Raw genomic sequence first — 15,642 nt, 5'->3', positions numbered from 1 at the left:
GTTGTATGAGATAGTGGTAATACACATTTTATATATATATATATATATATATATATATATATAAAATGCTGAAAGTATTGTACCCGTATAAGTATTGTGTTATACTAGTGTAAAGTGCAGTAATCGTTAATTTTGATAGGCTATTTTTATCCAATTTCAGATCGTCTTCACATGCAGTGGATACTCAATACTGTATAGTTAATTATTGCAATGAGGTATGACTCAACTAATAGGCCTATTACTAATATTAATATTATGCACCGTATTTCTTACACACATTATATACATTGCCTCACTCATTGCATTATCTCTTGTAACATGACCTCACTCACAAACGAAAATTGTAGGGGCCTGTACTTGTTTTTTTGAAAGACGGTACATGACAGGGGCGGCCGGGTAGCTCTGTTGGTAGAGCAGCTGGCTACGGACTGGAAGGTCCAGGGTTCGATACCGAGTGGTAACGGGATTTTTCTCGTTACCAAACTTTCAGAACAGCCCCGAGGTTCACTCAGCCTCCTATAAAATTGAGTACTGGATCTTTCCAGAGGGTAAAAGGCGGTCAGAAAGTGGTGCCGACCACGCCACCCCATTCTAGTGCCAAGGTCATGGGGCTCTACCTCCATGGCCCCCCAAGTGCCTTCATGGCATGTGACGGGAATAACTTTACCTTTTTTTTTTACATGACAGGACCATGCGATCGGAAAAACAACTGTCACATAGTGTGGTAGGCCTGTTGCTATGGTAACAACGGTTTAGTTACCAAACAGTTCCCACGTGGTGACACTTATTGTACACACAATGTTAGCATTGGCACGTTTCGTCTTTGATTCTCTGTCGATTTTTGTATTGTTTTCTTACCTTCGCGTCAATTGTCAATGAATGTTTTCGGTCTTATTTACTGTAGTTCAAAGTTGCAAAGAATTTACTGTAGTATACTGTATTTAGAATGAAACTACAGTAATACATTTCATTTAAAGAGTGAAGATATCTTACATAATGCATATTATAAATTTACTGTTAGATTGGGGAGCCTTTCTCCCAATAAAGGACACCTGCCAGATGCGGACAGATTGTTACGTTCCTTCAATGTCCGTAAATGAGAGGTTTCACTGTATACTAAAAGCAAACCACATCTGGCCTGCGATGTGTCAGAAGGTTTACGAAGGTGAGTCTCATTCATGGAAGAATATAGCCCATAGTGAGTGCAAATATCAAACAGCTGCCCTCATTAACCTCTAGAGCGGGATGATAGTTAACTAGATCCCAGATATGTTGTCCTTCAAGTTAATCTTTTGATTTGCAGTTGCCTGGACTCTGGAGGTGTTATGTACGTACGTCAGTCGCCATATCTATGCATCACGTATCAGTCTGAGATGGCGATTTCTCTGAGCTGTGATTTTGGAACTATAGTCAGTCGGAACAAGTGACCAACCTATCACAGCGGCAAAATCACACTCCATTACTACTGTAAAGCAAGCAATTGTATGTTTTCTACTACAATATCGACGTAATACCCGTGCCTTTGGAATCATCAATTTCGAGGACAATAAGGGTCCGGCTGTGACTGTCGATGGTCGTCATTTCATGATGCTCTAAGACTCTTCCTCTATTACAGATGCTCAACATGGATATGGATAATGTGTGGCTTCAACAGGATGGCATGATGATGCACACGGCAAAAATATGCATAGAACTTTCCACAAAAAGTGATTTCTCGATACAGTAACATTCCTTGGGCATCCTGATCTCCACACCCGACATGTTGATTTCTTCTTAACGAGGTACTTCAAGCAAGAAATCCTCCAATATGTCTTGCCACTGTCATGGAACTGAAGCACCGCATCAGAGCTGTCATCAACACTATCCCTGGCAATATGTTATGAAGAGTAATGGAAATCTTCCAATGCTGCTTGGAAGAATGTGTGGTGTGGCATTCATTTGTCAGGGATCATCTTCAAGCATTGATAAGTATATGGCATTTCTTTTTCTTGTATTTGACATTGAGAGAAATAAATAACAGTTCTTCACATAACCTGTGAATTAAAAAAAAACACTATGAATGCTGCTGAACCCTGTACAACTAACTCTCTCGGATATGGAAATCTGTGAGAGTAGTTTAAGGGAAATTTCGACATGAGCTCGTTAACAGTTCCCTCATTAGACTATAGGTCTATCCATAGGCGGATCCAGGGAGGGGCTAAGGGGGGCTTTAGCTCCCCCACTTGAGGCGATATGACAATATAGTTATATTTAAGTTTATGTAACTTAGTTATTGCAATTTAATGAAATTAAACCCAACAGTTTTATCTCTAACTTACATTAGTTAGCCAGGGATAAGCACATACTCCTTGAACAATAGCTAGTGGACTTGTCATAGCAGTGACGGGACTGGTAGCAATAGTAGAAAAATAATTAGCCTCTCCCTTTTTATTAAATCCTGGATCCGCCACTGGGCCTATCCCCATCCTAAATTCCTTTCTTGTCATTGTCTTGTTTCAGTTGTAAACTGTTACCTGTTACTTACCGTAAACTGCTTTCACTATTTATGAAGTACAATAGTAGAAATTGCAAACACAGTAAATACACAACTAAAACACAAAAAACCGTATATTTCTGGAGAACTCCATCACACAAACAGACTTAAGGGAATGACCAATTGGGTGACATGGTAAGATAAAATGATTCCATAATTGAAGACCTCCCAGGAATAAGGACGTAACCAATTAAATTGTAATTCTTGTTTCATGAGAAAGGAAAATAATTTCAGGGGAATATTTCATTATGCCTATATTTACTATCACAACCATTTAGAGAGATGGGATATGATGGTAGGGACTGGATTAATCTTGCTCAGGTCAGGGACTGAACCCCAGAGTTCACTAAAAGCATTTGTAAGTATGTAACCTTTGACTAAACAAGGATACAAGTTTATTTAGCCATTGAACACAATGATTTATTGTTATAAATAAATGTTTTAAAATTACTTTTTCCACATACATAACATATTTCAAGAATCTGATGTTACATTCTTTTTCTGGGGAGGTCTTCAATTCTCGATCTTTTTCTGGAGAAGTCTTCAATTCAGTGGTGGTAAAAGTTTTAAGGATGACAATAGTAAAGTAGGATGTTTGAAAATTAGGGTGAGAAATAATAACACTTAACAAAAAAAGAAAATAAAATTAATTTGTAAATTTCTCTCAAATAATAGTAAAATAATCATCACATCTAGTCAGATATGGTCATTTATTTACTGCATTAAGAAATAAATATTACAGCTAATGCAAGTCGAGCCATATTAAAAAATATCAGGCTGAAAAATCCCTGTGATTCTTGTTCTGTAAGACTGAGCCATAATGGCACATTACATCACCAGACACAATTACGATTGTAGTCTCAGTGTTCTTCCAAACAAAAGAATACATACGATACATCTTGCAACAATGACGTCTTGCTTTATACAAGAATTGATTAATACAAAAAAGTTTTCAGAGCTTGCTCCCACACGGTTTCCCACCAGCGATGTACATATACTACACTTCACCAAATCACAGTACAGCTAACTTAAAATAAATTGCATACAAGAATAAAACAATACCAGCACAAAATTAGCTTACATGTAAAATAAGAAAATGAGATATTTTATCATATATTCTGATCTGTATACTGTACAAATTATTGTTGGTAACACTTGGATGAATTTAGGCAATGAGCACGTAGTTATATACACAAATATTTGTAATCAAGATCTGCAAAGCTTGAAGGGTGAGCAAACAAAAATTGTATATCTAATGCCAGAAATTTGTATCTGTAACAGATCAGAATGAAGAAAACCGAACGAAATTAAAACTTCAATTATATAATTTAAATAATATAGCAGGAGACAGCCATAGACTGAGTTTTAAAGAGAAAAACTTGACATGGAAGATATAGAAGAAAAGGTAAACGTTACTGCTATCCTTACAGAGTAGTGTAGCAAATTTCACAGCATGGCTGTCAACCTTAAATCACATACAGGCCACATTAAACAAGTAAAATGACCTATACCCATGTTATAAATACATTTACAGTGCTGTAAAAATCTTTAAAAAATTTCTTAAACATTTGGAAAAGTGATATTAGATACATATATTATAACATAAAATTTTAAGAGTTTGAACTTATAAGAAACATTGTATTTCTTCTTGAGAACCGTGTATTTCTTTATCAGAAACGGCCGAAATGTTCCTTATTTTTGTTTTTAGATTTTAAACATACACATAAATACAATACATACAGTATATCACTCAATATCAGTATATATATATACAGAGTTTGTTCGAAATATCAGGGAAGGACACTACAATGAAGTCTACAACACTAACAAGATAAAAAAAATTGACGTCATATGTTACCAATGATATTTCTATCTGGTCTTTACAAGTGACTGTGGAAAGTAAGTAATTTTTATTACAAAGAGCAACCTATTCAGATCTTGCCTGATCTTTGTTTTTATCATTTCTGACAAACCAGGAATTGTGACTATAAAGTATATTTAGTGACCTGTACAGAAATGTAACTTCTTCACTAATTTGTGGGCCATACAAGTACATTTAATAGGTATTTTTAAAAATGAGTTGCTGATGACAAACTGCTGGCTTAAAAATTTAACAATGCGCAGGCCATAACATACGAGAGCCTGGATGTTTGGCAAAATTCCTTTTATTACTGAGTTGACATACGTCAAAGTTACATAGATTTAAATGCACTCTTATTGCCTATTTCGAGAATAAGTGTCTATTTTTGTTTTTTGTGTCGTTTAAAAATAAATTGAAAGTAATTTATTTACTTATTATTTAACTTATTTTAACAACCAACATTTTTATTGCCTTCATTTTACTCTTCTTATGTGCGAGTTTAATGTTTTATAGAACTTATTTTATTATTCGCATAAAATCTTCTCCTGCCCACATAAATGTCATTATTGAAAAAAGTAAAAGTGTATTGTCTCTAAACACTACCTTACAAGAGACAAAACAAATCTGCCATATCATCAATGCTAATACTACAGTCGTGGTTGATAGAAGTCCATAAGCAAGCTTGCTTCAAACATGTTCCAGTTAAGTCAGTTGATGCAGGACGATTTTTTTCTGCGCTGAAAACCATTCTGCCCAATAGAAGGCAGAATTTGACATTAGAAAATCTAAACATGTACTCTGTGGTAATGTGAAATAAATAACAAAGTGTGTTACTTGAATATCATATAAATTGATAAAATATATTATGTATTTTCTTAAACTTACTGCGCCTTTTTCATTATTGTTGTATACACTCTTTTAACACTTGTATAATCGCTGATTAACATTATAACTTCTTTACTGCCTATTGTGCCATTTTTCATGTTTCAATTGTCTTTTTGCTTGCTTATTTTGATGGCCGAATGCACCATTCTTGATCAAAATTTTACCACAGTAAAGTTTGCAATTCACCTCGTTGAACCTCACTATCTGGTGCATCAATCATGATCAAAGATAAACGTGGTAGTTTACCGGGATAAACTTAACAGCTCGTCATGGAGTGATTATGTAGAATTTATCAGGGTCGAGTTCCAACAAAATAGTGGCACGATTCGATGGAATAGAAGACGAAATGTTGTATTTGGATTATTTAAACAGAAACAAATGTCAAATTGGCGTTACTGTGGAAAGAGGGGATCCTTTTGAAGAATACGGGTATAGGAAATTCGGATTTCGTCTGTCAGAAGAAACCATGTGGTGGTTAGTGAATGAAATGAATGAAAGGTTGGAATTTCCTACTAACTGAAATAATTCCATCTCACTTATGAATAGTTTTAAGAATGTTGAGATCATATGTTGCAGGGACATTTAACATTGTGATTGGTGATATTAATAACATTCATTGTACCACAGCACTACACATTATCCAAGATGTGCCGAACATTATTGCGTCTTTCTGCACATGCTATACTTCATTACTTCAAATTTTCAAATATAAGAAATATAACCTATCTGGTGTGTTGGAGTCCATCAAAAGATGAATTTCCGGGTGTTGTGGGAATGGTAGGCTGTACTCAATCAGAATTCAGTCTCCCAGAGGAGACAATGGAGCACTACCACAAGAGAAAATCGTATTTTTCTATCAACTGCCAAACCATTACCGACCATAACTTACGTAAATTAATAAGAGACAGGTTAACGGTAAAAAATATATATTCATTATTACAAATATTATTATGACTTATAATTTTATTGAATGTAATAAAAGAGCTGTAGCATATTATTATGTGAATTTTCAAATACAAGAAATATAGGCCTAATCTATGTAACTGGTGTGATATTAAATTCTGTGGCCACAGGTGGAGAGAGTACAGGTCCCTTGGGAGGCCAAAGCAAAACATAGAATCCCTATATAACGGGGTTATGGGGCACATCATTTACCTTCTCCTCCCAGTATAGTTTGACCGTGGTAGAGTATATTGGAATATGATCATTTAATAAAGGTATTTTCGGGGGATGGGGCATGTTTTTTACAGTGTTATATCCATATCCGCGATGTTTCAGACCGATTTATATAGGGCTTGAACTGTAGGTCTACTTACTTACAAATGGCTGTTAAGGAACCTGGAGGTTCATTGCCACCCTCACATAAGCCCACCATTGGTCCCTATCCTGTGCAAGATTAATCCAATCTCTATCATCATATCCCACCTCCCTCAAATCCATTTTAATATTATCCTCCCATATACGTCTTGGCCTCCCCATAGGTCTTTTTCCCTCCGGCCTCCCAACTAACACTTTATAAGCATTTCTGGATTCACTCATACGTGCCCTGCCCATCTCAAACGTCTGGATTTAATGTTTCTAATTATGTCAGGTGAAGAATACAAATTATGCAGTTCTACGTTGTGTAACTTTCTCCATTCTCCTGTAACTTCATCCCGTTTAGCCCCAAATATTTTCCTAAGAACCTTCTTCTCAAACACCCTTAATCTATGTTCCTCTCTCAAAGTGAGAGTCCAAGTTTCACAGCCATACAGAACAACCGGTAATATAACTGTTTTATAAATTCTAACTTTCAGATTTTTTGACAGCAGACTAGATGACAAATTTGAGAAGTCGTGGACATCAATTTGAAATTAACTCAATTATATACAAAAATGAATATTTTGAAGAAAAATTATTTTGCAAGTACATTTCCTTATTTTTTACGCAAAAATGTACACTCATTCATATTTACTCTTTTCAAGGCTCAAAATTGTATAAGAAGTTTTACAATAATTACTGGAAAAAAATATCATCATTCTAGTGCCTGATGCTTACAAACATTGTGAATCTCTATTAGCTTGTTTCTGCAATGTTTGGGTACTGGTAATGTCTCGTGTCTTGGAAGGGCCATTTTCGATATAAGAAACATTCTTCTAAGACAAACATAGAATTTCACCAAGAAAAATCTTAGAATGACTCATTATATACAGCAGCAACAAAGAATACGGTAAAATTCTTTGACATGACATCTATCCTATTATATAGTAATTATTAATTATAATGTAATACATTGATTCCTTCCTCGTTCTTGATAGGATGAATCTACAACACTCTTTCACATGTAGTGTAATTCCCTGGTTACATGGTCTTGACATTGCTTAAGACAATACAGAACTAACACGGGAAAGGGGCCACACACCCAGTATCAGTGGGAGGGATTAAATTCATATTTATATTGCTCAAGTTTAGTATATTTCTGTGCACATTAGGATGCATAATTCTGCATTTATTTTTGCACGTATATATTAGTACTATTTAATTGTATTTTTACTTTATGCTATTTTATAATGAAATATAACAAATACCAACAGAGTAAGGAAATATTTCGGCCACAATTTTCTGGTAAATATACTAAGTTCTCAATAGATAATGCGGGAATCAGTCAGGATTCTCGCTTCCCTGATTACCTGTATCATATAAGTAACAATTGAATACACAACCATTTAAAATACATCACAATATACCAAAAAGTACAAAATTGTTCCTGCCAAACATAAATCTTCTAAAAATGTATTTACTTCAAGAACTATGAACAAGTGTACATTGACTATCGAAGACTCGCTTCGAAGAGTATGCAGGGCATGTATGTAGGTATAGTACTACACACAAATACTGGAGAGAAGGAAATGAGGATAAGAAGTCAATCCTTACACACTCATTTACTCCTGCAAAGTAAAGGTATATAATTGCATGCTCAGCATATGATTGCATTGGACATTATAGGATTAATAAACCAGGATTGTTATGGAGGTAAAACATGACACATTCTTAACCCCAACACTAGAAGATTTGAGAGAGTTTGAAGATCTGATCACTTTTCCCCACATTTTCATTCCCATGAAGAAGCACAAAAAAGGCAACTAGTAAGATGTTAATATTGAAACCCTTTATTTCATAATCATTTATAGGTTACAAAAGTTAGAGTTATGTAGGTTTTTGATAAAGATAATGGTGTAATGAATACGATGAATGAAACGAAAGTTGATTAACAAGTTTCATAATTCCTGCAGCAGAGCAGCATCAAAAATCTTCCAGAATATTAGTGGAAATTGTGCATTACATTTCTGAAGAGGTACATTGCATTAGCACCGAAGATAAGATACACAAGATTGATGAATAGCAGTCTTGAATTCTTTATGTTAGTTTATTAATAATAAATTAATAGTCGTCACTTAAGATGCAAATATTCGTATCCCACAAAATAAAAATTTTACAGGAGAATGAAAAAACTGTTTTTGTCGCCATTAATTGCGGACTTACGTTGTATTGAATTACTTTTTCGCGATTAATATTAAAATGTGGTTTACGAGGCTTTGCAGGTAGATGCACATCACTTAGACGAATTCTACAGTACCAAAAATTTGATTTAGAAAATTTTTAGGCTTATGAGTATTTGCACCTTAAGTGATGAAATATAGCTACAGTTCAGTTGTAGTGTTTGAGGGCAGCAATTTAGGGACGTGGGTTCGAATCCTGTTGGGGCTGACTACCTGAGTGTATTTTTTTTTTCGGAATTTTCACAACAATAAGACGAATGTCTGGTAATCTCATATGGAATATTTGGATACATTTCACCAAAATACCAACTCACTGCCACCAATTTCACCTTGTCAAGTAACGCTGCAATTGAAATAGTTGTTGGTATGCTCTTCACTACTCAATCTTATAGATCTGCAACTAGTGTTTTCGTTAAGCTAATGGATACAATAATTAGGTTACCAGATGTCCCTCATTTCCCGGAAACAGCCCCCGAATCCATACTTTTGTCCCTGGCTACATTGTGTACCCGGAATGTCCCTGATTTTTAATCAAGTTCCCAAATTGTTCCTGTTTTCAAACGCGATTTTATATTATTATTGTTACAGTCGTTAATATCCCAAGATTTAAAAGTTATTTGTATCATAGTTTATACCCTTTAGACATTGTAATAAATAATTGGTAATAGACAGAAGTATGTTAATAGTTGATACATTTTTTTTTCTCCACCACATGATGAAAAAATCGTGCTCGTAGTTGTTTACACTTTTAATGCTTACAGTGTATTGCTTCATTTTTAATTCTAATTTTTACAAAGAGTTTTAAATTCGTTAAAGAAATTGTTCATAGTGGCAGTAATGTGTTGGGTAGGTAGACAATGGTAGCTATTATGCATGCTAAAGAAGATGAGATTTGTATGGGTAGCCTTTGTATATTGTCAGATTAGAAACCCCCCCCCCTTCCCCCACCCTCCCAAAAAAAAAAACTTAAATAAGTTGTTGAATTGGCAAATTGATGACCACATCGACACTGCCTTCTGCTCACTGTGCCAAACTTCCTTCACTATGATCAGTAGTGGAAGAATTTCTGTTACCGAACATATGACACAAAAATATATAAAAGCACTGTAGTCAGTCACAGTGGTTGTTCTGAATTGTCCACTTATTCCAAAAGTGTTGGCCCACACAAGTATAACATGGCAATTGCACTGCAAGAAGGTACTTCTGCGTTCCATACATTCAACACCATCAGAGTTTCAAGTCTATGGACTGTACATCTGGTTTAATGAAGAAGTTCTGTGAACTTTGTTTTCTTAGCTATGAATATGATATGGACATCACAAAGTTCAACATTAAAACAGTCCTGTCCATAATAATAATAATAATAATAATAATAATAATAATAATAATAATAATAATAATAATACCAAAACCAACAAGAACAGCAGCAGAAACAAAACAGCTAATAACTACAACAGTAATAATAATGTAGTGAACACACTATGGAGTTGAACAGTGTTCCCGGATTTTAAGTAAACAATACGAAATGCATAATTAAATAACCAATTGATAAAACCTCTCTCTAATGATATTAAAATCTCGTGCGTAATTTTGAAATACAAAGTGACCATTTTCTTCTTGTTTCCCCAGCCACTTTACCTCCACAATTAATAAAAAAATCAAGATTGTAATTATAGGAAGAAAGGACAGAATATCAAAATGAACTCTTATTTTATGATATTAAATGGCTTTTTGAAGTATAAAATTCACTCCGCTCTCTTGTTAGCAATAACACAGAATAAGAAATTAACCTCAGCAGCACTGTACTACACCAAGCATAGAAAGAAAATTTAGGAGTTAAAAAAAAGAGTTTCTGGGATAGAAAGGATTATAAAAATGGGAAGTATAGGCTATATTGCAAAAGAATGATAAAAAGAAAATTCTTTCCCGAAAAGTTATCGTAAGCCTCACTGAAAGATGAGACCATAAAATAAAACGAGTTATAGCAAAATGGAAAGAAATATAGCAAAGGATGAGATCAATTTAACACAATTGAAAACTGATATTACAAGACCTTATTTTAAAACATAACATTTAAAAAAAGAAATATTGAGTAGTGGTGTTAAAGGCAATTCAAATTTAAAGTGAATAAATAAAAACCAATGACTAACATACTTCCAATAATTAAAAAATCAAGCCAGATTAAATCTCAAACCACAGTTCCATTGATGAGTTCATTCCAGAAGAAATAAACTGTTCTAAAGATAAAAAAGGGGGGGGGGGAAATACAAAATTTGAAGAGGAGAGCTTAAGCTTCGTATTTTTCGAATGCCCTAGCATGGATTAAAAATATATAAATTGTATACTTTTTTCCAAATTTATAAGTTGAATTTTTCGAGCCGACCATCCTCGGAATGTTTGTTTTGTCACCACAATTTCCACCCAGACCTGACTGGGGATCATCAGTAGATGATGGGATCTTCCCTGCAGGCCTCAGGAAGCATGGCCCTTCTGAAGAGCCGAATTCACGAATGTCACCCAAGCCTTCCGTCGGGCTTAGAGATCATTGCATGTAAGATATACAATGGGCCTAAATGTTCTAAGTGGAAGGATCCAGCCGTCGTGAAATCAATCAATGGGATAGAGAGGCTCAATACAGTGTGTCCATGTGAAGTGCTTCAAGCATGGAATCAAGTGCTTCACTTGAGGCAAAATCAGTTCAACTATACTAAGTTCACATATACATTGCATCTAGAGATAGAGTGGACTTGACAGCTGTTTACATGTAAATCTGGCAGTAGGCACGGCAATTCTCGCCCAGTCCAAGGCTGCCGCAGTCCACTCTATCTCTAGGCACACTGTATAAGAGAACAGATAGGCCTCGAATGTAGCTACATTTCTATAATGCTTGCCTTCCATCCAGGGGGTCGGGTTCGATACCCGGTCACGTCTGAGTGGAATTTGTGGACAAAACAGATGTTGCAGAGTATTTTCTCGTGGTACTCCTGCTTCCCTCTTTCATTCCACCAACAAACTTCGATTTTCCCCTCATTTCATCTATCATCTGTAATAGTAAAATAGGTTGGGGGAGAGTACGGGTTTCAGACACTGAATTAGGTCGTAAGAGCTTGGATCTCTAGGCTCATCAGTAGATGATGGAATCTTACCTGCCTGTCAGCATTGACTAACATTACAAAATGCGCAATATCGTCCACAGTGAAAGACAACTGGAAACCTCCCACTGTTCTGATGTGTGAGCACAATATAAAGCATCAGAAGTCTAAATGTAGCAAATGTACTCACTTAAAGGTTTTAATTTGACTGCACAGTATCAGTTGAGAGACAACTATGGCTGCAAGCATTAAAAGAAAGAATTAGACCTTAGAAGAAAGATTAAAAGTGGTGTATTTAAAGAAAGTATATTTTGTGAATACAGTAATAAAGTTGCAAGCAGAGTTCATAAGAATGTTTAATTAATTTTTTTATACTCAGTGAGTACAGGTTTCGTTGCACTGTGGATATGTTGCATGTCCCACAACTCCCACCTTGTAAAGGAATTTTACTGTATATGCAATACTTAATTTTAAAAGTTTCAAAATAAGATGCACTAATAGCCAAAATTATAAGCTTTCTGGAATGGATAATAATAATCCGTGGTGCTACAACCTTTTAAGGACTCAGACCAACAAGTCAACTGCTGGTCTCACGTCCACATGCCAAAGCAGAGGTGGACGATCATCCAACCAGAATGAAGGTATTGTGTGCTTAGCACGACGATCTTCTCCAGCCATTATAGCTGACTTTCATAACCGGATTTCGCTACATATCGTAGCTCCTCAAGTGCATCACGATGCTGGGTGGGCACTGGTCCCATACACTGCCCGAAATTTCATGAGAAAATGTCTTCCCCATGAGAATTTGAACCAGTGCATATCGTCGTCGTTCCTGCAATAACTCCTATGTGTAAAATATAAAATTTTCCAGTAGGAAGAAAAAAACACATTTATTCATTCTATGGCAGTGGTACACAGGAGATCGTGAATTCTTACATTTTCGAAAGAAAGAAATATAATTACATATAGGAGATTTTATTATTTGCTGTATAACTATTTAAGTTATTTAATAGAGCAAAACCCTGAAAATCAATAAATATGTCACACAGGAGTTATTGCAGGAACAACGAAGATATTCCATAACACAAGTTCTAGGTAGGATGCCCTTAAACCAGTTCATGTGACCTCTGCAATGGCTATACTGTAGAGTTTATTCCTGGAAAAACTAACTTAAATTAGTGTACAACAATAGTATTGAAGTAGATATTTTTAGTCTGATTTTCCTTGCCATTACTCCAGCATTACTCACTCCTATTACAGTGCAAAAAGCAACAGGACCACTACACATTTTATTTCCAAGAGACCAACTCCATGGGATTCCTACAGCAAAACGCCGAACAGACGAATAATTGAAAAGTCTTTATAAAGAGCAGTCTATGACATTCTTTATGGCACTTGGCGGCAAATGGGCCCAGCATCAGCCCTTGTCGTTCTCGGTGAATGGGGTCCGATTACAGTCGCATGCTACAATTTTTCTCTCTTTTTCCCTGCCTTCAAGGACACAGCACATGGTCACATTGCAACTGATAACTGCTGTTCAGTTGCCTATGAGCTCTGTTGACATTTGTATTGATGTACGTACGTCTTAGTTGAAGATTGTGCTTAATATGGCATCACAAAAATTTACATTACAACAAAGGATTTAACTTGTCAAGTGTTACTTGATAACAAAGAATTGTGGAACGGTGCGACGGGTTTTGCAACACAATTTCCTGCTGTTCCCGTTCCACATAGGGCAACTATATTAAGCCTCGTAAAAAAATTTAGAGATATAGGTTCAATTCTGAATAAACATGGAAAAAGGAACCAAAGTACTTACTGAGCAAAACTGGATGAGATAGGAGAAAGGTTAGAACATTCTCTTCGAAAATCTCTCTGCCATCTCTCACAAGAAACGAGTGTTTAGAAAACCACAGCATTTAGAGCCACTAAAACTCTTAAATTTAAGTCCTACAGAGTGACAATAGTGCATGAATTACAGCCAAGAAATAATGTCAGTAGTGTGAATTTTTATAACTGGGATTGGTATTTTCCGGGCTAGAGGGCCATGGTCTGTCGGTAATACAACCAAATATTTCGTCCACTACTCCGATGGACATCTTCAGTGGCGTGGTATATGTGAGCGGAGAGATCTGCTGTGTGTATCAAGGACTGTTACTGAGGCTGGTAGCACGTCGATATTTAAGGTGTGGGAGGGTTGTGGCTTGTCATTGTCGCTGCGGTCCGCACTAGTGGCTTTGGTGTTCTGATTGTCATAGTATCTAATTGTCGGAGAAAAGTTTAGTGAGTGCTTCTGAGGGCCGGGTACCAAGCTTCGTTGACCTTGAGTTCTTCTTCCTTACGGTCAAGAAGGAATAAGCAGAATAAATGCTGAGCATGTGTATCACTTCTTGCTCCATTTCCTGAAAAACTCACATTACATTAATTTTTTAACTAATTCATGTAGATTTCTTTAAGCCCTGAAACTTCCACATGAAGTTCACAATTGGAGGCATCATTCTGTAATTATCTTTAATACAAATACTTTTGTAGGTATATAGTCCATAACAGTTTTTAATCTAATTTATCGTATGTGGGAGGTACAAACAAGATGAAAATCATTTAAAAATTACAAGTAATTTTTTTTCTTCTTCTCAATGCCACGAGGTTGTCATTCGAAATTTCTGATCTCTCCTGGTAATGGCTTATTATGTGCCCCACTTCTAAGGTTGGGGGGGGGGGCCCTAGAAGGTGGAGCTACACTACCCCGATGATATTATGATAGGATGACTATGAATATGTGATACCAAGAGAGGTCTTAAACCCCTAAACTTAACCTAATTTCGAGACCATGGACGAACACAAGCACAATTCCTTTTAAGAAAAAATTCCTGTATTAAAGTGTGCACAAATGATCGTCTGGTGTTGCGAGAAAGTGAATATAGTGAAGGTTGTCATAATAAATTGAAAGAATAAAAGTGAGTCCACAAGAGTCAATAATTAGTAATGTGGCATAAGTCAACATTCGGTAAAACTCTCAAAATTCCCCTCTGGTTGGGAACCACTGGTTTAGATTATACGAATGTGATAAAGGATTTTAAATTACACCTTTAGGATAGCACAGGTTGAAAAACGCTACACTAGACAATGAATCTGGTCAAATAAGTAAATCATTAGTTTGTATTATTTTTCTTTCAAGGAAAAAACTTTTTATATTTAGTAAAAATGATATGTAATGTGTATGGGTAGGGTGGCCAGTTCCTTTCCCCTTCCACTGCGTACATATGTAGCTAGTCAGCGAAGTATGCAATGGAGGGGAAGAGGAACTGACCATTTTACCCCATTATCTCCCGGCCTAGTTGTCTCATGGGTAATGCCTTGTTGGTGTCACTTGTGGGGTCCAGACCCATCTTCGAACAGTTGACTAAACAATAACATTCAATTATATACTCGTACATAGATACTGAACACAAAATCCCTCAAATAATGTATGAGAATTTTCTGTAAAGAGAAGAGATAACATAACAAAAAAAAAACTTTTTCCATACCAGAAATACTGTAATGTGTATTTCTGTAGTCTCGAAAATGATTTCTTGCTGCAACAAAATATTTATCGTCTAGTGTTGTTGTTAACAAAACGAAAGGTTAATCAGATGTTACAACGCAATTACAGTCCTGAACTGGAGGTCTCCTCAGGAAGCATAAAAAACAACACAACTAATGCATGTTCTCATTGCACGTTCATTTATTTGA

The sequence above is a fragment of the Periplaneta americana genome, chromosome 9 (genome assembly GCF_040183065.1).
Source record: "Periplaneta americana isolate PAMFEO1 chromosome 9, P.americana_PAMFEO1_priV1, whole genome shotgun sequence".
In the NCBI taxonomy this organism is placed as follows: domain Eukaryota; kingdom Metazoa; phylum Arthropoda; class Insecta; order Blattodea; family Blattidae; genus Periplaneta; species Periplaneta americana.
Note: the sequence above shows the minus strand (reverse complement) of the source record.